General features: G+C 36.2%; 1 protein-coding gene across 5 annotated transcripts in view; it reads right to left on the bottom strand.

Moving 5' to 3' along the window:
* LOC109430619 (coronin-1C-A) overlaps positions 1 to 21,032 on the bottom strand; it is an 84,955-nt gene extending 63,923 nt beyond the window's left edge. Inside the window, exon 1 of one of the 5 annotated variants that reach the window (XM_062852119.1) lies at positions 20,919 to 21,032. The gene's annotated coding sequence lies outside the window, so the exon portion shown is untranslated. Of the gene's footprint in view, positions 1 to 361; positions 820 to 5,393; positions 5,548 to 20,918 lie in introns of those variants that run through there. The other 4 variants (XM_029879652.2, XM_029879653.2, XM_029879651.2 and 1 more) reach the window with 4 other exon arrangements.
* Between the last annotated feature and the right edge of the window lie 1,663 nt (positions 21,033 to 22,695).

Genomic DNA, 22,695 nt, shown 5'->3' with positions numbered 1-22,695 from the left:
GGTCCTCTTTTCCCTTGTGTGGTGGATGAGTTTTGCATCAATCGATTTCTCATGTTTTTATACGCCAGAAATGGTCAATTACACGTACCAAAACCAGTGACGATAAATAATCCGTTTTTTGTCTCGTTTTTCCCACTGTGCAGCGGTTGGAGAGCTGGTGAAATTTTCAAACCGCTCTCGGTATGGTTACTAAGATCACCGCACAGATCGTCTCCAGACCTTGGTCAAATTTAAATCTCCCCGCCTATTTCGGGACCAAATCTTGGACTTCCAATTGCCCAACACTATCGTACGGCAACATAACCTCTCTGCTAGGGAATCGCATACACCTCATAACGTAATAACACTGATAGAGGTGTACCTATCATTACTGATATCGTACCGCACTATGCTCGTCGCCTCGGCACCCCCACACACACGGAACCCGGTTCTCCAGTCACTGAATTTTGGCACACGTTTCACGGACTGCAGTGCGCAACAGTTTGCTCGGCTCACTTTTGAACACTTGACGCGTATACACAAGACGACTATAGTTCGCCACTCCCAGTGGGTGCCAGTCACTAATGGCAAGGACCTCAAAAACTCAACCGAAAATTCACTCGTTAGTAGCGGCTGTCTGCTTCACATCACACCTCGCTCGCACCTCACAGTAAACACGTCATTTTCGAACGGCCGAGATTTTACTACTCAAAGTAGGACCTTTTGGCTGCGACGACGACGACGACCACGGACTTTTTGCTATCTAGCCGAATATACTGCCATCAGAGAAAAAAAAAACATACTGCTGCTTCTCTGCGGCCTAACACACTCTTCCAACTTGATTCCGAGTTTTGCTGCGTTTACGTGCCACTACATCCACACACTATAATACACTATTTTTGCGGTGTTCGGAGCGAAGATTTACTTTTGAAAAATTAATTGCTTTTGTATGAGAGCATGAGAGCTTTAGACAAAAGAATAAATTGAAAATTAGTTTATTATATAAGAATTAACAATTATTATTATTATTATATGCGCAAGTACTTAGCTTTCAGAGTTTCTCTTTTTTGAAACATATTTGAAGATCATCATTAGTATTTTAAAATTGATAAGACATTTGAGCACTTGTTCCTATAATTGATGAAGAATTTCCTTGGTATTTCAAGATATTTCTTAATATTTTTTTTGTTTTTATTAACGAGATTTCGAGTCCTACCGAGATAGTTCCTCTCGGGATCCACAACTTTATGTACTTCCTTTGCCAGATTTACTGTTCTTCCCTATTACTTACTTTTTGTAAGTTTGTCGAGAGTAGAACTTGACCTAAGGTCCTCGGCGTGAATGTCACGCGGTTCCAACCATCATATCGGGACCACTTTTCAATCAATATTTAGATATGCGAAATATCGACGCAGATCATGCATAAAGAACCATGCGTCTCCTCCATGAGTTTGACCCACGATCATAATTGTGAGCTTTTTATGCTGCACAATGGGACAGATTCCAAAAAAGTGAGTTATTAGTATTTGTGTTGAGCTATTGAGTGTCAGATATCAGGTATCAGTAGGTCGGCTCCAGAAGCACGATCTGCTCCATTTGGGAAATCTGAGCCATTGTCATGAACACGAGCCTATTCTTCATTTATCAGAGGGAGAGCGAAAGGAATAAGGGTTAGGATAGGGAAGAGAAAGGTAAGGGAATAGGATCGTCATAACTTCTAGCCAAGTTCTAGCCCGCGTAATATTAGAAATTACCTAATTGAATAAACATTTTAAAAAAGTGTTACATTTTAGGTGCTGGAAAACTGTTGGGAGCAATATGCACCTTGAGGTGGGGCAAAACGACCTCTGGCATTTCCCACTTTGAATTCTAATGAAATACCAAGGGGCTCCATCTAATTATTTACGGCAGTAGTTGATGGTGTAGGAGGCGGATGGTAGTTAATGTATTGATTCCAAATGATCAGCACACAATTGCTTAAATTCAGCACGCTTCAAATTAGTCAATTCTTCAAAATGTTCAAATCCATTCGAATATTCTAGTCATTTTTGGGCTTGATCGGCTCAATATTACGTCTAGTTTGCTTGCATCTGAAGGAAACTTCAATCATATAATAAAATAGCGTGAAGGCGTTTGGCCCCGGGGGTGCGTATTAACCCAGGTTACCTTAGCGTCCCACAATATGTTCTAACAGCGCCCTGAAAAGGGCACTGTAATAACGCATAAAGCGTAAAGAGAGCCAATAGCTCTTTACCATAACGGGTCAAGAACAACAGAGCGTCCAGAAGATTCAGGTTTCTAAAGTCAGTTTCACTTAATAAGTGTTTACTCGGAAACGCAGTTGCACAAAAATTGGTCAGTTACATATCAAATGATGCGAAGTCAGTGTAACATACGATGCCGTCTGAAATACTTCTCTCCAGGTAACCAGATATCCACTCTTCCCGGGTAGGGAATTTCGTGGAAAATGTCCTATATGGAAAATTACAAACAATTGTAAGATGATTTGTTCTAACGTCACCCTATGGAAACTATGGGAAAATGCTCCAAATTTGGTCAAAACAGTTTAAACGCTTTGTCTTTTTCGTTTCAAATTTCTCATCAAAGTCGTCTAAAAACACTTTTTAAAGCTTCCAAGAATGTACGTTTTCGTGCGCAGAGAATGCTGCTACGCCACTCTGTTCAAAACATATTGACGATTTTCTAGAAAAAATTGGCACTTTACTACTATTTTTTCTTCAGTTACAAAAATAACATCCCCCTAATTTTTTGATATGGTTTATAGCAGTGATTCTCAAAGTGGGCGAAATCGCCCCCTTGGGGGCGAAAATCAGGCCCAGGGGGGCGAAAATTCGAGAAATCAAAATTGGGGGGCGAAAATACTAAAAAAGGGGGCGAATTTTTCAATGATTGGTAAACATGTAAAGTATTGAATTACAAGTCGAGAATGTGAACTGAATCATAAAAACACCCTGACATTCAAGCTTACAGTTCAAGGTTTGTCTAGAATAATAAATAAAATTATTGGTATTTATGAGGACTTTTTGGCAAAATTGCTAGACAAGACTGCTACACGTATTTCTGAAGGGTTTGTGTGATTCTAATAATCTGAATAACAATATATTTGGAACTCCTATAATGAACATTTGTGAATCGTGATTAGTTTTTGTCAAAATTATGAAAGCTTTACTGAAGTCAATTATAAAACATGAATGCTGTATATTTACTTATTTGAAAATTTATTTAAAACACAGAAAGCATTCAAATTTATACGAAGCTCGTTGATTTGAAACTGGATTTGAAGAAACGTTAGTTTGAAAAAACACCGATATTTATTATTATTTTTCTTTATTATCGAGATTACCAGTCTTCGGCAACACAGACATTTTTCTTAGTTGTACTTTTTTCATATTTGCTTGTAATTGTTTTCAAATTCTCCACCAGTCTTATTTGACTACTAGTGACCAAACATTGACTCTCAGTTGTTGAAAAAGCTCTTTAAGGACAATGATAAAACATCTGGTTGGGAATATCGAGTGTTCTTCACAGCTCGTTCTATTTCGATTAATATATGTTCAATTTACAACGGTTTGAGAAGTAGGCATAAACACCATTTCAATATTTTTGTAAGCACGATTAAAATTCACTATATTTTTTTCAAATGCGAAAAATCAACGCATTTACAAAACAATTTATTGAAAATTAGAATGACACAGATTTAGATACACTCAATGGCACTGCTAGATTTGCCACAGTAGCGCTTCTAAAAGTTTTAGCTAAGCACAGTTTCAGCATTCTACTATAGAAAAAATAAAATCTCATCTAGGGGGGCGAAAATATTTTTTTGAAGCTCTAAGGGGGCGATATCTTCTAAAAGTTTGGGAAACATTGGTTTATAGCAATATGTCTCCTTTCAAATTCTGGAATTTTTTTTTTTATGTTTGCCCCAAATAGGGGAACTTAAGTTTGCTCGGCAGTTTTGTTCTCTTCGTCATGGTTTTTTTGAAACCTGTAGGTCTCAGAGTTGGCCTCAAATCCTTCCCAACCAAGCTGAGTTATATGCTTAAATTTCAGGCAATTCGGCCCACAAAACGAAGAGAACATGACGAAGAGAACAAACCTGCCGACAATACCCATCATCACCCTATATCGGATATTACCTTTTCAACAAACTATGATTTTTTGTTTAACAAAAACGCATAAAACTTATCTATCTATATATATAAAAATGAGTTTGAAGTCCCTTTGAGGCAACAAAACTCACGAATGGATGAACCGATCACAATGGCCCTTACATGGTTCGATTCGTATTCATGGCGGCTGTGTTTATGTATAAAAAGTTGTCAAAATCATCTAAAATAGTATGCAAATTGATAAAATACTGATTTTCATGTCCTGGGAAGAAAATCAACACGATCGAAATAAAACCAATCTAGAGTGCTGTGCTGCCACGGCCTTAACAATTGTCAAACCACCACAACTTGGCAAGACAAAGTTTGCCGCGACAGCTAGTTTAGAATAATATTGAACTAAAAGAGATAACGATCATCCCCGCGCACGAAATGATGCATTTTCAAATGCTCTACAAGTGTTTCTTGGGCGACTTTGATGAGAAATTCCAAATGAAAAAGTTAATTTTAGAAAGCCGGACCACGGTGCAATGGTTTAAATAAAAAAATCACAAAATTAGATAAAATAATACAATACCTTCAAGGCTCAAATAACCATCGTTCAGTCATCAGCAATAATCAATTATTCAAAAGCAGTTTTCATGCTAGAAATCCAAAAACCGTCAAAGAAAATTATTTCACTATAATTCAGACTACAGTGATACATTTTCATTAGAATTGGTTGTGATTTCAGTGACAAAACTGCTTTTGATTTTCTGGTAAAGGATGATGGTTTGTTTCTTTTTAACGAATGTTTCAGAGGTGTATTGTAGAAAATAAACTTCTTATTATTAAAGATAACAAAAATATTCAAAAACAATAGATTAAAAACATATTCAAAGTAGAGGTTTCAGGAATGTCCGTGCAACGTTATGCTTACAAGATGCCCGTTTATCACCAGTGATAATTTATGAATACAACACTGCCTTTTTGTTTTATCCAAAACACCTAATTACTCTTAAAGCACCCCAAATCGACACACCGCAAAGCCTCTATCTAGTCTCGACGTTCTGATGAACGTCCCGTCAATGTGTATAGACACCCAAATCCAAGCCGTAGAAAAAAAAATCGCGTACAACACAGAGAGAAAGGAGCAGAAACAGCACAGAAATTCCTTCACACACAAACGCCCCCGTCTTCTTCGTCTCGTCGGGTTTCGGCAAAAATAATCTACCCGTTTTCTCACTGAAACTGGACACTATCGTGCGGTTTAGTAACAGCCCTGCGCCGAACGTCGATACCTACATGGACAATAATCACAAAATTCAACAATTTTCTACGTCTAAAACTTGTAACAAGAACTCAAAAACTGGATATATTTAATTTTAATGTATCACGATCAATCCAAAAAAGGCAATGATCAAGCTGGGGCTTGCCCGATGTGGCAATGGTATGGGTGTTCCGACTTGAAGTTTTAAACGTTAAAAATAGTTGTCTCGCTGGCCACGCGTAGAGCGCTGCAGTGCTTGTGTCAGAAAGTGGTGGTTTGAACCATCTGTTTGATATGTCATTTTCTTGAAGATAACACTAGTTGGTAGCGTTAGTATGAATCGATAATGATTAAAAAGTGTTACGCATGCAACAGGTTGGACTGTAATGATCGTTTTTTTTGTTAGTTTTATTTTTATTTGCATCTCATTTAATATCCATTAAATTTATGAAATCTGTGTATAACTCACATAATCATCTTAATTTGGTTAAATTTCGGCCCAATCTGTCTACTAATATTAAGGGTGAACGGGATGGTTGAGGAAATATCCGCCATTGATCTGTTGCTACTAAGATGGTATTCTCAGATTCTACTTCATATTTAGTAAAACCTATCATTGTGTATGCTCACTTGCAGTGCATATGATGATTGTTTTTCAACATCTTCAGTGCGATAGAACTCGAGAGTCGAGATTACCATTTTCAAAATCGCGAGGCAAATTGTTAAAAAGAGAGGCAATATAGGAAAAATAACACGGCGTCCCGTTTCACCTTAAACATACGACATTTCATTCCTGTAACAATTTAGGCTAATGAGCCATTTTACGAGACGTTTCGGATCAGCTGATCGCTCATTTTATGAATGAAAATTTGACAGGAGGTTGCGCCCAAGCCCGTGAGTGTTAATATCAATATCAACACTGTTGTCGTTTCGTAAAATAGACTATAGCAGGTTTTTATCAAAAACAATCTCAGTATGACCAATGTAATTATGACATAATGTTTTTATGCAAATTTGATATTGAAATTTAAAATAATGGTGGCTTCCTTAATCGTGCTACAAAAGGCAATTTTCCCTATAAAAAAAACATTAAGTTGAAAAATGCAGTCTTGCCTCTTAAAACTGTTATTTTGAACTTCCAAAAGTTACGGTGAACATTTAAGCAACATCGATTGAGTCTAAGATGATACTCAACGAGCTTGTAGTTATTATGGGAAAACTTAATCGACACATCCTGGTTTAAATTAATCCTTATCTGAAAATCTCGTGAAAAAACGCAAAATTATATCTATTATGTTACCATCAGGAAGTGTCGTCCTCTTCGTGCCAAACCTTTGCTGAAAAGATTTTTTTATTTTTGTCGCTAGGTGGCGCTGTATGCATTTAATTCATTACATATGCATTGAAAAAAAACGTTTTTAGGTGATTTTTCATGAAAACATTTTACATTCAAGATATTCTGTAGTGAATAGGACAGATCGGTGAAGTACTAGATTTGTAGTAATGAGCTAAATTTTAGTATGGTGAGAAGGTCAACTCTCCGTTTCTGCAATGAAATTATGCAAAAGGCGTGGGTATTATGATTCCTTGCCTAATTTGATGTTGTTTGAGCAAAACTTTGGGCAACACTGTTGTTTTCTCCATTTCTTGGAACATAAACAACATAGTTATCCAAAGTGTTGCTCAAACAGCATCAAATTAGACAAGGAATCATAATACCCACGTTTTTGGACCATTCCATTGCAAAAACGAAGAATTGACCTTCTCACCATACTAAAATTCAGCTCATTACTACAAATCTAGTATTACACCGAACGTGCCCCATTCAACGTAACTTACGAGCGATGTGTACCTTTGGGAGGGCGTACACGTCTGCCTGTTTAACAGTTTTGGTAGAATCTACGCAATCAACAGCGGAATGCTCGAAAACGTTATTTAAAAACAAGAAGTAATGCGAGTAGGATTTTGGTCAGAGATCTAAAATGTTAGTTGCATGCCTTGAATACATCATGCTTTTAATCATACAGGAAGGATTACCCGGAGCATCCATGAAATCGAATTGCTTTTCGTGGAATTCCCCACCTAAGTGTCATCGTAATTTGGGTGTTGTTAGTGGAATGGCTAAATCTATAGGACACGTTTGGTCAACGTTCAGACACCAAAACAATACAGGAACAAACTCGCCAAATTTTACGAATTCGAATACGATTTTTTGCACGTGGTAAACAATGGAAAGTTCCATAAGCCATAGTACATCGAACCGGGGTTAGTAAGTTGCTCGACAAGATTTCTGAGTACCGTAAACCGAGTTCAAATTGATCTCCGTATTAAACTGATCAGTCGTTTTTTTAAGTAAATGAAGCATTTTTTAATAGTTTTCTATAGCATAAGTATCATATTCCAACAGCACGATACTCAAAAAGATATTATTAAAAATATGCTTTTTCTAACGGAAAAAACGTCTGATCAATTTCTACCCGACGATCAATTTAACCCCGGTTTATGGTACTCGGGATATCTTAGTTGAAGTCAAGCCTTTCCTTCGAAAACCCAGATAGACAACAATGCGAGTTATTTGCCATAAATGGTCAAAATTTCATTGCATTCGGTTCATTATATCCGGAGATATATCAGCTCAAAGTTAGCTATCGTATAATTATAGCTTTTTTAAGAATCTTCATGACTGTGCAGCATAGTCCGATCTTTTTCAAATTTTTACCACTGACACACAATTAGCTGATCAATTTACAGTGAAAATTTGAGAATATTTTAATTTTTTTGGAAAAGGGAAAATTTCGCCTGTCCCGATCATTTTTTCTATCTCCTGTATCTGTCATAGGATGCAAATTCTTAGTAAAATTAAAAGAAACAGTACTTAACCCAATTTTATTTTACTTATGTGATAAAAGTTTATTTACAGCATAATGAAGTCACGTCCTGATTGCTAATAGCCAGGATAATCAGGAATCTAGTCGAGGAATTTACTTACTCCTGTTAGATGTAGTATTAGTTTCCAAACGTTTAACATCACTGACCGCATGACCACAAAGCCCACCAAATAAAAAATGAGTTAATTAACCACGGCAGACTCCCTTGGGCTGATCATATAACACAGATACCGGATAAATAACAAGTGAATATGATGTTCAGAAAACTAAGAAGAGGCCATCGGGTATGTGACAGGTCACGCATGATGCCTTGTTGTTTGCAATTCTTGATCATCATCAAAATTATGCTCTGAATATACCTCATTCGATAGAAAATCTTCAAACTAGATTTACCGTCAAGGCACCATTCACCGTGGATCTAAGACGATTCAGGGCAAATAAGGGCTGTCATTTGACACTAGTCTTATAAACATTGTTGGCGCCGCTTTTAATTGCCTTCATTATAGGTTAAAATTAAAGCAATATCCACAGAAGTAGAAAAATTTTCACAAAATTTGGTGATATAGTACAATTAGTAAAGGATAGTAGGGTCGCCTAATTCCGTGGTAGGTCACCATTCACCGTGGTAGTAGGGACCCATTCACCGTGTATGAGAAATTTTATTCTACTTTGTTTAAAAATGATCAAAACAACCCAGCCAAGGGAATTTTCTTCGTTTAAATTCATTTCAAGTAATAACTTGCAAGATTTTATTAGAAAAACGAATTTTCAAATTTTCGATTTTTTCTACAATATGGGGCACGGTGAATGGAGACCATTGATTTTTAGGGTACCCATTCACCGTGCCTTTTTGTTTCAATTAAAAAGTACGAGTAATCGTACTTTCTTGTTAAACTTACTTCGGTAATGCAAAATACATACCTAATATGTGAATTGATTTGCTTCTTGGTGGAATAAAAACGTTACTACATTTAGTTTATCGCTTAAATCACCTTAGCGCAGTTTTCGTTTTTTCACTATGAATGCAGTGAACGAGCAGAAACCCGCTTCATTTAAACACACTTTAGTGTCAAAATGATACTTTTAAATGTTTCTAATGAGCGTTTTGACATGGTAACAATACATTAGTGTTGTATTGTTGAAATTGAAGGGAAATTGTCATATCATTCAATCATAATATGGAAATAATGAAAAAATATTCGAAGGCACACGGTGAATGGAGCCCCCACGGTGAATGGCGCCTTGACGGTATTTCAATTTTCACCGGTAGAATATTTTGAACAAAGGCTTTTCTAAAAGGTTAGACCATAAGCTGAAACCCTATGGAACAAGATTTTAGGTTCATTCAAGTTCGATAACACTAGTTTACAGCATTTTTGAACTCGGTAAGCTGATGATCGTTTTTGGTGTAGAATCATGCCCTGCGTTCGAAAATGCAAAGGAAAAAAAAATACAGTACCTAGAGCGGAAATTTTTTCGACTTTCCATACAAGGTTGATTATTTGAAATCGATTTTTGTTCCATTTTTAAGCAAAGTCGCTCACTTTACACATGCTCCGATTGAGCTGATTTTTTTACTGTAACTCACCTACATATGATATGTCAAATAAACGAAGAATTTTTAAATTTATTTTTTCTTACTGAAAAAAAAATACATTTCTTCATATATTTTTGGAAAATTTGCTAAAATTTAAGGAGATCGTCTCCAAAACTCGCCAATATCTTGAATTTCATCAATTTGACGCAGAACCTGCATTCAGATGATCGAATGGTATTATATTCAACTTTTAATTTAGGGAAAGAGATTTAAAATTGGTTGAACAAAACGCAAGAGATTTGAATTTTATTAAATTCCATATTTTAAAAAGTTGTAAAACTCGATATTGAGCTAAAACTCAAAAACTGTTCTACTTTAAATTTTTTGAAGCACGGTTTCGAAATCAGCACTAAATTATGCTTCAAAAATTTTGGTCGTTGACAGAAGTTCACGACTATCGTTTTATTTTGTAAACTAGTGTAATATTTAGGTTCCTGGTATGCGTGCACCTTGTAAGACATCGTATATGAAGATGCGCATTCGAGTGAGAATTTGTATAATATCTTTTATGCCGATTGTCGAAATAAGTTCCGGTCTTCGGCAACATTCATCATTGAGATTTGAAGAATTCAATTTGACTTTGATCCTATGACTTCATCCATGTGTGAATGCTCTACAGCGCGGAGAACTTTTTTTCAAAATTCTCCATAGTAATTTCCATATGAACCTGTTTTGCTCTTGGCCCACCATTAAATCACCACCGAAATGGCTGAAAATTTGACAGGACTCTAGTTTTGCACTAAGGATTGCAATGGACATATAGGAGCTTTGATTTTTCAACATGTTCGAAATCTGAACTGCCCTAGTCTAGTGTGCATCTTCTTCGAACCGTGCCCGAAACCATTTAATATTTGATATTGGAACTAGGATACACTTTAAAATTTAATAAGGATTTAACTCACCAAAAATTAGAAGTTTTTTGCCAAATTCAGATAATAGGACAATTTTTTTCAACCTTTATTGAATGTTCTCACCAATTCCATCATTTTTAGAGATAATATGTACATTTTGCAGAATTTTAGATTTTTACCTGAAGTTCCCACATGACTCGAACTTTTTCCCCACTATGTGTAAAATATGATTTCCAAATCTATTTTCAAATAAGTTATACATGCTGAAGCACCTTCAAAATATACCGAGGTACGCCCCAAATTAAAATACCGAATAAGATTTCATTACAATTCTAATCCAAGCGTTGTTGGAAGGACCATCGGAAATTACAATTTTTTGATCAAAACCCATTGTCATAACGTTTTGAAATATTTATCAATTTTCACATCTATTGGAGTGTAAAACTCGTATAAGGCTTCGAACAACCTCGACTCTGTAGCTAAGCTCGATCGGCTGGGGATACACGGAACTCTCTTGCAATGGTTTCAATCATACCTCACTGGTCGTCACCTGTCCGTCGTTATAGGTGATTGTCAGTCCGTTTTGTTTGCCGCCACGTCCGGTATCCCACAGGGCAGCAACCTGGGACCCCTGATTTTTTGATCTATTTAAATGAAGTAAATTTGGTGATCAAAGGTCAACGATTATCTTATGCGGATGATCTCAAACTATACCTTCGTATTCAATCGATTGAAGACTACTACTTTCTCCAACGTCAGTTGAATGCGTTTGCTAAATGGTGTGCACTAAACCGAATGGAAATTAACCTGTCCAAGTGCTCGGTGATTTCGTTTTCGAACAAAAAACGATCCATACTTGTTAGAATGATGCGGGTTCAGGGCAATGCAATACTTATTGAAAGCAGCCTTTTTTTGCGGTCAGCTTCAACCCGAGTAGAAGTAAAAATCAGAACAATATCATCATTTGATATTCCTCAGTGAAGTACTCAAGATCATAATTAGCTATTGGTTTGTTTGACATAAGAGATAAAAGATAAAAAATAAGATCAAAAATTAGTATGGGGAAGAACATAATAATATCTCATTTTGATGTTATACGATCAGACTAATATCTGGGGAGATCTAGGCTGTAGCACATCTAAGCAATATCATAAAGTGATCTGACAGATGGGTCAGAGTCTAGTCTAGTCTAGTCTAGTCTAGTCTAGTCTACACATACACAGCCATTCATTGAAAGAATCCTGGAAAATGATAGAATCGACTACTTCTACCATTTTTCTTGTCATTATTAATGCTTGCAGTACATTGAAAATGCATTACAAGCATTAAAGCGGCCAAGCCTACTGTGCAGCGTTATTGATTCTACAATAAAACCATTAAGGCGGGGACATCTCGTACCAACCGCTCAGTTTTATATAGAAAGCCAAATACGTGAAAAATCGGTGGGGGTGACGATGCTAAGAGGGTTAATGTCACCCCATAGTCCTTGGAATCCTGGGATGGAACACAGGTATTTGGTCCGTGTCCTGGCCCTTGTGCCTAGGTTTAAGCGCCTTTGCTCGCTCTCTGAAATGAAACAAAACACTGATTTCTAAGAGTTGAGGAGCTGTGACGTAATACAAACAAGTTACTTAATGGTTTATGAACGTCGCCCCGAAAGAAGTTATAAAAAAATATTATGTAGCCTGAAACGATCTCACCAATTCGCCAGAAAACTCCGTGAAAGATAGCCATTAATGCAACATCGTCCTCCAGAAAATTCCAAGCTTTTCACTGGTATCTTGAGTATAGTAGCGCACGACGTCACTGCTGCTTTGAGTTTTTTTTTTCCGCCACAGGGCTTCTCATCCCCTTTCAAACCAGCATAAACAGAATCGGGAACACCAGCTGGATTTTAACTCCGAAAACACTTTCACGGCTAGTTGCTATAGGTACTCGTCGTCTGTGTAATGAATCTGTATTCTGGCCGGGAACGATTCGCGTTCCTTGCACTGGAATGCGCCACATTCGGGGTAGCCACTGGATCACGCACTGATTTTATTTCATTCCGCAGCTCCAATCCACACGCGGCACAATGTGCGCGCTCAGCTTGCTGCGATCGTCGCGTCCAGCGATCTAACAGATGGGTCAGAGTAAAAAAAAAAAAAAAAAAAAAAAAAAAAAAAAAAAAAAAAAAAAAAAAAATGGCCGTGACCAGAATCGAACTTGTGACCTTGTGATTTATGAGCAGTGACATTACCACTGCACTACGACTCATATCTGAAAATAGGAGGTAACAAGAGCATCAAGTTCTACGTTTTCCAAGGTTTTTGCGAGTATGGCAGTTGTGTTGGTTTGGTCCCGCCATGTTGTAGATGAGTGTGTGAAAGAACTAATTATGATCTTAAATAGTAGTTTTCAGATCTCACAATTTTCGGATGTTATAGATGAATGTGTCAAAGAACTGATTTTGATCTTGAGCAGTAATTTTCAGATCTTTCGAATTCTGGATGTTGCAGATGGAAATGTGAAGAGCTAATTTTGATCTTGAGCAGTATTTTTCAGATTTCTCGATGATAAATGTTCTATTGCAGAATATTAATACAATTTTCACCCAAAATTTGTAAACTGACGTAATGTTATGGAAAATAAAATAGAATTAAGGCTATTTTGCATATTTTCCTAAACTAAGAGAGCACTTTTCTCTAGATGATTTCACATTTCATGCTCTTTCTCTGAATTGTTAACAAAGCTAGTGATCCAAACTTTAAAAACGACATGCGTAGAAACATGTTTGGTTTATTTTGCGCCTAAAACAGGACGAATTACCACCAATAGGACGCAATCAGTAAAGTACTAGATTGTAGTAATGAGCTGATTTTTTGTATGGTGAGAAGGTAAATCTAGTATGTACTTCACTGAACGTGCTCTATTGTGAACTGTCGCCCAGAAAAGATTTGGAAACATTTAGAAGATCGTAGTCGTCACGACTGTCGTCTGTTCGTATATTCCATGCAGAATCGCTACGCAATTCGTTGGTTGAAACTCAAAAAGCTTGTCGTCTGCAGCGGTATGTTTTGTTGAATCTAGAATCAAACGGTCCGTTTTTCGAAATGGACGTAATTGCTTAGCGAGCTGATCCTCCTCTCCTCTCCTTGGCGTAACGTCCTCACTGGGACAAAGCCTGCTTCTCAGCTTAGTGTTCAATGAGCACTTCCACAATTTTTAACTGAGAGCTTCCTCTGCCAATGACCATTTTGCATGTGTATATCCGTGTGGCAGGCACGAAGATACTCTATGCCCATGGAAGTCAAGGAAATTTCCTTTACGAAAAGATCCTGGACCGATCGGGAATCGAACCCCTGATAAAAAGTATCATAAAAATACGATAAATTTTATTGTTACAACACCATTTTTTCGAAAAATATTCACCATTAAACGTATTGTAATTTACACAGCACACTCACCATCACTTCTATTGTTCTATACCATTCGGAGAATGGTAAATGGCACTTTTACAATAAAAAATGGTGGTCGTTATGTATCTTAACCATAAAATTTTGAGAAAATTTTCATACACTTTTTCGCGAAAAACAATAGAATGTATTGTGATTTTATGAGACATTTTTAGGGCAATTTTCAAAAGAAAACAATATATCTTAATGTTTTTTCATTGTTCTTACAATACAAATACAATTAATTGAATGGCGTCAAATGAATCGTTGTTACAATAAAAATACAAAAATATTTGTTGTTATTTGTAAGCAGTTTTCGCTTTTGAAAATCCATTGAATTTATATTTCCCGCTTACATTTATATCCAGCATTTACGAGCACTAACGGCCGCCAGAATGATATGCACATTTTATGATAAGAATCAAAAACTCTGATGTCTGTCTGGTATGTATTGCTTGGCAGCTGTTGATAAGATCTATCTTTAATCTTTTCAAATAACTGCCAAGTCAGACCTCAGGTCGTATGATCCATACCATAAATCGTTCACAATTCATGTGGCCATTAGTATCTGTAAATGCTGGAGTAAAATGTTACCGAGAAATATGAATTCTTTGGGTTTTCAAAGGCGAAATCTGTTAACAAACAACAAATATTATTGCATGGTTATTTTAACATCGGTTCAATTGACCAAATTAAACTAATTGTATTTGTATTGTTATCAATGACAGTTTACTATTTACTAAATTCCTTTAATTTATTGGAAAACATTAGAAAAATCTTTGTTAATGTTTTTCTTGTCGTAACATCCTCACTTGGCTAAAACCTGATTTTCAGCTAGTTTTCTATAAGTACTTCCTCAGTTATTCATTGAGAGCTTCCTCTGCCAACACGGCTTGACGTCTGTCAGTCGTTGAAGTTTTAGCGAATAACATTCGATAACCGAAACATCTACTGTACTCAAATTCAAAACGAAAAATATAAAAAAATATTTCAAGTGATTTTGTATTTGATTATACAAACATGATCCAAGCAACAATAATATTTATTGTTATTTATTTGTTACGAATTGTTTTTAAGTGTAATTGAGAAATGAAGTCTTTTTTAATAAAAAGTCCATGAGAACTTTGCAGGCACTTTTGCAACTATTTAAAAACAACTTAAATTAATTTTTACTGATAGTAACTTTAAATTATTATAGAACTATTGAAAAACAATCGAATCAATTAGTCACTAATAAAGCTAATGTACACTTATTGTACGAACAATATGGGCTTGATTTCTATTGTAAAAAGTAACAATATATCTACTATGCGTTTTATTGTGAACAATAAAACCAGTCATATGTTAATAATATTTACCATGTAATGAATGGTAATTTTTTATCCGGGACCCGTCACCCTCAGCATGGTCATGCTGAATACCCGTGCGTTTACCGCCTCGGCTATATGGGCCCTTCGCGGGCTGATAATGTTCCCAAAATGTCCGGTGATTCATTTATTGGATTCGTACCACAAATGCAAGCTCGACATCGAGGTCCAGCACATGTTGTCATCGGAGTCAACTGGAAAGCCTTTTTTAAGGTGTCATGATGCATCACCAAGCTCTCATACGAATCATTGACTTTTTGCTTTTCAATGATTGTTTGCCTCGCGTTTTTGAAGTGATTAAAAACTGTCAATCTTGCCGCCACGCAACAGAAAGAGTATCATCGAAATCACTACGAGTGAGCAAAGAGGATGATACTTTTTCATACCTACGATTTTTTGTTAAATTGCCGCATCCATAAGCCCGATTATTGAAAATGAAGGCCACTTCTACTTCCTTTTTGTCCCAGTGCTCGTTTGTAAAATTTGTGGTGTACATAAGGGAACATCTATTTATTATGTAACGCTAAATTCGATATCTTTGAACTCGGTGGTTGGTTCATTAGGATCTGGCGGAATCCATAATGTGATTTTGTATGATAACTCCAACTTTTTTGTATGGCTGTATTCCCTATTCCCCTGGAGCGTTACGGAATTTATTGAACCCCTATCTCCTGAAGCGTTACGTTATTTGGGGACGGCGCATAATGAAAGGGCCCATATAGCCGAGGCGGTAAACGCACGGGTATTCAGCATGATCATGCTGAGGGTGACGGGTTCGATTCCCGGTCGGTCCAGGATCTTTTCGTAAAGGAAATTTCCTTGACTTCCTTGGGCATAGAGTATCTTCGTGCCTGCCACACGATATACACATGCAAAATGGTCATTGGCAGAGGAAGCTCTCAGTTAATAACTGTGGAAGTGCTCATAGAAGACTAAGCTGAGAAGCAGGCTTTGTCCCAGTGAGGACGTTACGCCAAGAAGAGGAGAGAGGAGGCATAATGAAAGATGAAAATTTTAAAATAGTTTTTATGCGCTTTGTCGGGAAATTTCGACATTTATACAGCGCGTTGCACTAGGCTTTCCAAAAATCAAATTAAGTACTAATTTTGAAATCATATCACGATGAGATATTGAGCAGATATTTGGCAACTTTTTGAATATCTCATCAATATCATATTAAGATATGACATCAAAATTTGATTGTTTTAAGATATGATTATGATATTCACGTCTACCCGGGAATGCTGTAATTTTATTAATTTTTATTATAAATTCAATCTTATTTTCATCCTAAATATAACTTACATTCTAGTATTTTTCTGCCACTCCCGTACACAAACATCCCAACACTAAAGCTATCTATTGTACTGTTTTTCACGTTGAGCTATATCAGTGCTGCCAGTTTCACCAGCATTCCTCCACAACGTTTGATTATAATTTGTCAGGCACCAGAATTGAACGCGTCAGCCAAATTAAAGATCTTGGTGTATTTTTGGACCAGCAGCTCTCTTTTAAACAGCATATTATGTCTGTAAAGCTGTCGGGAAAGCCTCCAGTATTCTGGGCTTCACATTCAGATCAGCCAGGGAACTCACGGATATCTTTTGCCTAAAATCCTTGTACTGTGCCCTATCCCGCTCCATACTAGAGTATTGTTCGGTTGTTTGGAACCCGTTCTACAGTAACGGCGTCGAAAGGATCGAGTCTGTTCAACGACGGTTTTTGAGATACGCTCTTCGGCGTTTGCCTTGGTCTAATCCGTATCGTTTGCCAAGTTACGAGAGCCGTTGTCAACTGATCCACCTAGAACCATATCGTCCCGCAGAGATACAGCTAGGGCTCTGTTGATCTCAGATATTCTGCAGGGACACATTGACTGTCCCGCTATTCTGGGACAAATCGACATTGATGTTCAACCTCGTGCTCTTCGCAACAACTATATGCTGCGGCCACCGTTGAACCGAACGAACTACAGCATGTTTGGGAGTGTAAATGGGTTACAGAGTAATTTTAATAGAGTTTGCTCATTGTTTCTCCTCAAATCTGGAAACCCATGGAACCCACTCAACCCCCAAGAACACTCATGAAACGACCCTGGAATCGCTTGAAAACCCGTGGGTTGCTCCTGAACCTCCTGAAACGCCTTGAAATACTTCTGGGACCCCCTTAACACTCTGAATCCCTCTTAAATACCTCTGGAACGCCTTTGAAACCCATTGAAAACCACTGGAACTTTCCTGAAGCCCGCTGAAACATCCATGGAACGCCCTTGAAACCCCATGAAATGCACGGTTAGGAAAAGTGAAAAAAAATCTGGTAGTCATGCTAACATGGTAGGTTATGTAAGTGATCAACAATTGGATCATGGATGCATAATGATAGTGTGATTAGAACAATATTTTTTTCGAATTAAATTACAATGAAAATGTGATTTTAAACAATTTTGAACTGTTAAGGACATCCTTCCAGTTCTTGTAACTATGGTGTGCCTTTGATATTTGTGGCCGCAAAGCTTATTTCGTAACAGCAATTTCTTGGCCTGATGCGGCTTGCAAATTGACAATTTTGACCATAACTCATGAATTAATAGCACTAGAAATAATATGTTAGCCCTATTACACACTCTAGGCAATGCATGTTTCACCAATTAGAAGTAAACTAATGTAAATATTCAAGAATCTACTTAATTAAGTTGAAAAGATTCGATGCGATGGTATGCAACGTTGGTCTATGGTACAAAAATTGGCCTATTAGTGGATACAACGTTGGCTTTCCATGCACTAGAATCACTTATTTTCTCATTTTTTCAATATTCCTGCTGAAGTATTATCTCTGTTTGTTCACCAATCTTACTTGTACAGGGGGTGGCCAAAATGTTTGGGATAGGCAACTTTTTTTCTCTCACAAAAAAGTTCAACATGCTATAACTTTTCATTGAGTGCATCACAAAATCTCAAATTTTGACTGTTTGTCAACCTATTATATGTGCATCATTGGTACAAATTTGGGCTCGATTGAATAATGTTTCGCAAAGTTAGAACCGATCGGGTAAAACACTATTTTTTAGATAACTCATTTTTGAGCTGTCATATCTCGGAAACGAGGGAACCGAATTGAATGAAATTTTGATCGTACACTAACAATATGTAAATGCTTCACAAACTATTAAAACATAGGTACTTTTTAAACGTTGAAAAAGGTTATCATGGATTGACACTTTTTGGATTTTTCTCGAAAAAATATAATTTTTTTACATCAATGTCAATAAATTTTAGTGTTGATATTCAAAAATTTTCCACTTCTGTTCTCAAGTTATCTCTAATCAGATGTATTAGAGTCTATTTAGATTGAAGGAAGAACACATTTAGTAATTTTTGTGTGGTATTGTAAATTTGACTTACTTTCCTCTATATGGGTAAAAATTTCAACCCGGTATAACTTAATTCGCCGTGAGAAAATATTACATTTTATAACGTCGTATTAAGTATCAATATATTGTTGATAAACGTTAAAAAATTCATTCAATTCGGTTCACTGGTTTCCGAGATATAACAGTTCAAAAATTAGTTGTCTAAATAATAGTGTTTTACCCGAACGGTTGTTACTTCTCGAAAAATTAATCAATCGAGCCCAAATTTGTACCAATGATGCCCATATAATAGGTTGACAAACAGTCAAAATATAAGATTTTTTGATGCACTCTATGAAAAGTTACAGCATGTTGATTTTTTTTGTGGGAGTAAAACAGTTGCCTATCCCAAACATTTTGGCCATCCCCTGTATACCTATAACATTTTCGGAGTAAAATTTTCTAAAAACTGTAAATAAATTAGTTAAACTTAAGTTCTTTCTTAATTTATTAACGAAAACATCGCAACCCTATTATTGTGTTATATTTTTACAATCACCGTACACAAAATCTTTCTTCCTGTTCGTTCTTTCTGGTTCTTACGCAAGCAATGTTGTTGACGTCACTTTCTCGGTGTTGTTGACATCGCTTTACTGATGGGCCAATATTTGGGTACATAGTGAAAAAAATGTCCTCAATATTCGGCCTACATTCAATTTGTAAAATATTTATTTTTCTTTGAAAACAAATATACAAGTTCAAAATAGCGTCTTTGACCGTCGCATCAAATATTCAGTTATTGAAAAGTCAGTTCTAAATATTCCAGAATCGTGCCATTTATGATCATGTACCCATTAAGCTGAAGAATCATGGCGTCTACAAAAGCTAAACAAAGTGACATTTTCATATAATTTTAATGCTCCAAAGTGCTAAAATTGAAACAAAATGTTACAGTTGTTTGCCGCATAGCTTTTCCGATATCCAGTTATGCGTGTTTGTTTGAGTTTTTGGTTAACGTTGAGATAGGCCGAACGAGGGGACTATTCCAACGAAGCATCCCGATACCCTATGTATATTTTTTTAATTTAATTGGAGCAATATCGTGACACACATGTAGGTATATGCATCTACATAATACGTTTACGTTTAGCGAAAATGACTTAAGTAAGATTTATAATAACATTTTCAGAAACTGTTCAACATTTGGGTAGTGTTCAACAATTAGCGAATTACCCTAATAGTTAACTAATAAAGGCCTGTTTATAAAATACGTAATTTTTTTGGGGGGAAGAAGGATCTTGCCATACAAATTTTCAAATTTTTGTATGTCATATCTAGGCTCCATACCAATTTTCAAATTTTTGTATGTCATTCACTTATTTAGTATCACATCGTTACATTACAATAAAACTAAAACAACAGCTATACGCCATAATACTCGGTTCGTGACTGCAGTCTTCCATCCTGGGCCGCGCCCCACACGTCTCTAACGCCCCTAACGCCTCTAACGCCTAACAATAATAGCTAATAATACAACATAGAATAACTCGTTTCATCTGATTTGCTTCCTAGAACTAAACATTGAATTCCTAATAATCCCAAATCAAAGGCGAAGGAAAATTCAAATACGTCTAGACATTTCGATGGCATTGACTCAATTTCCTCGTAACATTTCACCACTATTCAGGGCTGCGTGAACGAGTGGCCGCCCACCCATGAGAGCGGTTCATTCATGCATAAGTTATGGGGCTCCTATATGGACCTCGCATTGCAGCGATCCCTTGGGCAGGCACTGCATAGTATAAATTATCGCAATAAGCTCTGTCTCCTGGCCCCATCATCTGTTAGTTTTGCCTATCGGTATAGAGACTCAGCGATATGTAGTGTAGTGAGACTGATGCGTTTATGCAGTGTGTCTGCTATGACCGTGATATTTTCCACAAGCCAGATGATTGCGGGTAGCATTTAATAAATCAAATTTTTACTATTTGCTGGTCATGGATCCCGATTCCAAGTGCTATCGGTATGTGGATCGGTCCTATTTGATATCTGAGAATAATAAAAAGGTACTTACATCTGCCAAATATATTGTTTTCAATACATCACACACCTAAACAATTTATAAAAAGTTTTATTGACAAATATGGTAAACTAAACTTGGATAATTATTGCCATCATCGGCTGCTTGGATTTATATCTACATATTCAGAGACTTTACTGCTTGGCTTCTGGATTCAGAGTCACCATGGCATAATCCAAGGCATAATCTTCTACACGCCATGCTTAAATAGTTATTTTTAGTGAGTACCGATAGGTTCCGATCATCATGGATATGAAATGAACTAACAAGATGATGCATTTAATCCACCAAACGGAACTATATAATTAATGTAAAATCCTGATTCGCGATCATACTGACCAATGAGTGGGAGGAGACCGACAGTGAAAAACTCGTGCCATAATTTGTGGTTAGCTGCAAAGTATGACACAAATGAGTAGTTTAAATTTACTGCATTGGGATTCAGGTGATTCTCTTTATAGCTACATGAGCATTTGAACTTTAGGGTGTTGATTCAATGAATGAATTTAAATAAAGCTTTCAAAATAAGTATAAGGACTGTATCGGGAATTAACCATAAACGTTCACAACTGCCTAAAAAATAATCTATTCGAAATAAACATAACTTTATTTTGGAGATAAATATTTTAAATAAAGTTCTGATTTTCAATAAATAATCATTTAACTGAGACTTTTATCTCAAAGATTGCACATATGTTTTCAAAATGGACAGGGTACAGTTTCATGACTTTTATTGTTTTTCAAAATGTTTAAACGATTGGAGCTTATGCCTAAGCATGAATCATTATACTTTTGCTGATCTTGAACATTAAAATCAAATAAACCTCTTCAAAATGACAAAAACTTTAAAAATCACGTGAAAAATCGGAAATGATGTAAAATCTGCTTATCATTGCTAAGGTTTTTTCGTGAGTATCAAATTATTGCAAGTTTTACACCCTAAACTAATAAAGTCCATATAGAAAAATATATTCGAACGAAAAAAAAATTGAGTTTTGTAAAAAAAAAAGTTTTGGAAATGTTTTTAACATAATTAGACGGTGGGGGTAAAATGGACAATCGGTTCAAATTTCACCAAAATTTCATAATTTTTTTTGCAAACTCCAGAATCATCAGCCGTCATACATGTCGTGAGATATTTGAAGTGAAAAAAAAAATTTTATATCTACAAAATATCATTTTCATCCAAAATAGTGCTTGTGTTTTACACTATTTTTACAATAATTATTTAAGTGTGCTTCAAAGTTTGTATTAAAAGTTTGAAAACAACAAAATAAAGGTATCGTATGAAATTTGATAGTTTGCATTTAAAAACATAGAAATAATATGCTGTTATATAACTTTTAACGACTTGTTCATTTTACCCCATCGATTGTCCATTTTACCCCCACCGATTTTTTTCACGCTATTTTTATGCACGTTTTGGTGAAGAAAATAATCAAAGAAAACAATATATTTTTTATGCTCCCGAGATGAACTAGCCTAGGGCTAAAAATCTCGTTAATACAGATAAAAAAAAAATATTTTTTATATGTAATCCCTTACAAGATTTCTAGAGTATATCATTACCTTCCATGTTACTCGGAAAAGCAGATAGATTTTGCCGCATTTCCACTGGAAACAACCACAATGCTTAGGTTGTCCACTTTACCCCCACCACCCCTAGCGTGGTTAAAAAAAATCGTTTTTGCTCCACACCGCTTATTCGATTCTTAACCAGATTATATGCCTTCTCCCAACATTTGAGCTCATTTGGTTGAAAATTGAGACT

Source organism: Aedes albopictus, chromosome 2 (genome assembly GCF_035046485.1).
Source record: "Aedes albopictus strain Foshan chromosome 2, AalbF5, whole genome shotgun sequence".
Taxonomy (NCBI): Eukaryota; Metazoa; Arthropoda; class Insecta; order Diptera; family Culicidae; genus Aedes; species Aedes albopictus.
Note: the sequence above shows the minus strand (reverse complement) of the source record. Positions and strands in the feature narration are given on the sequence as shown.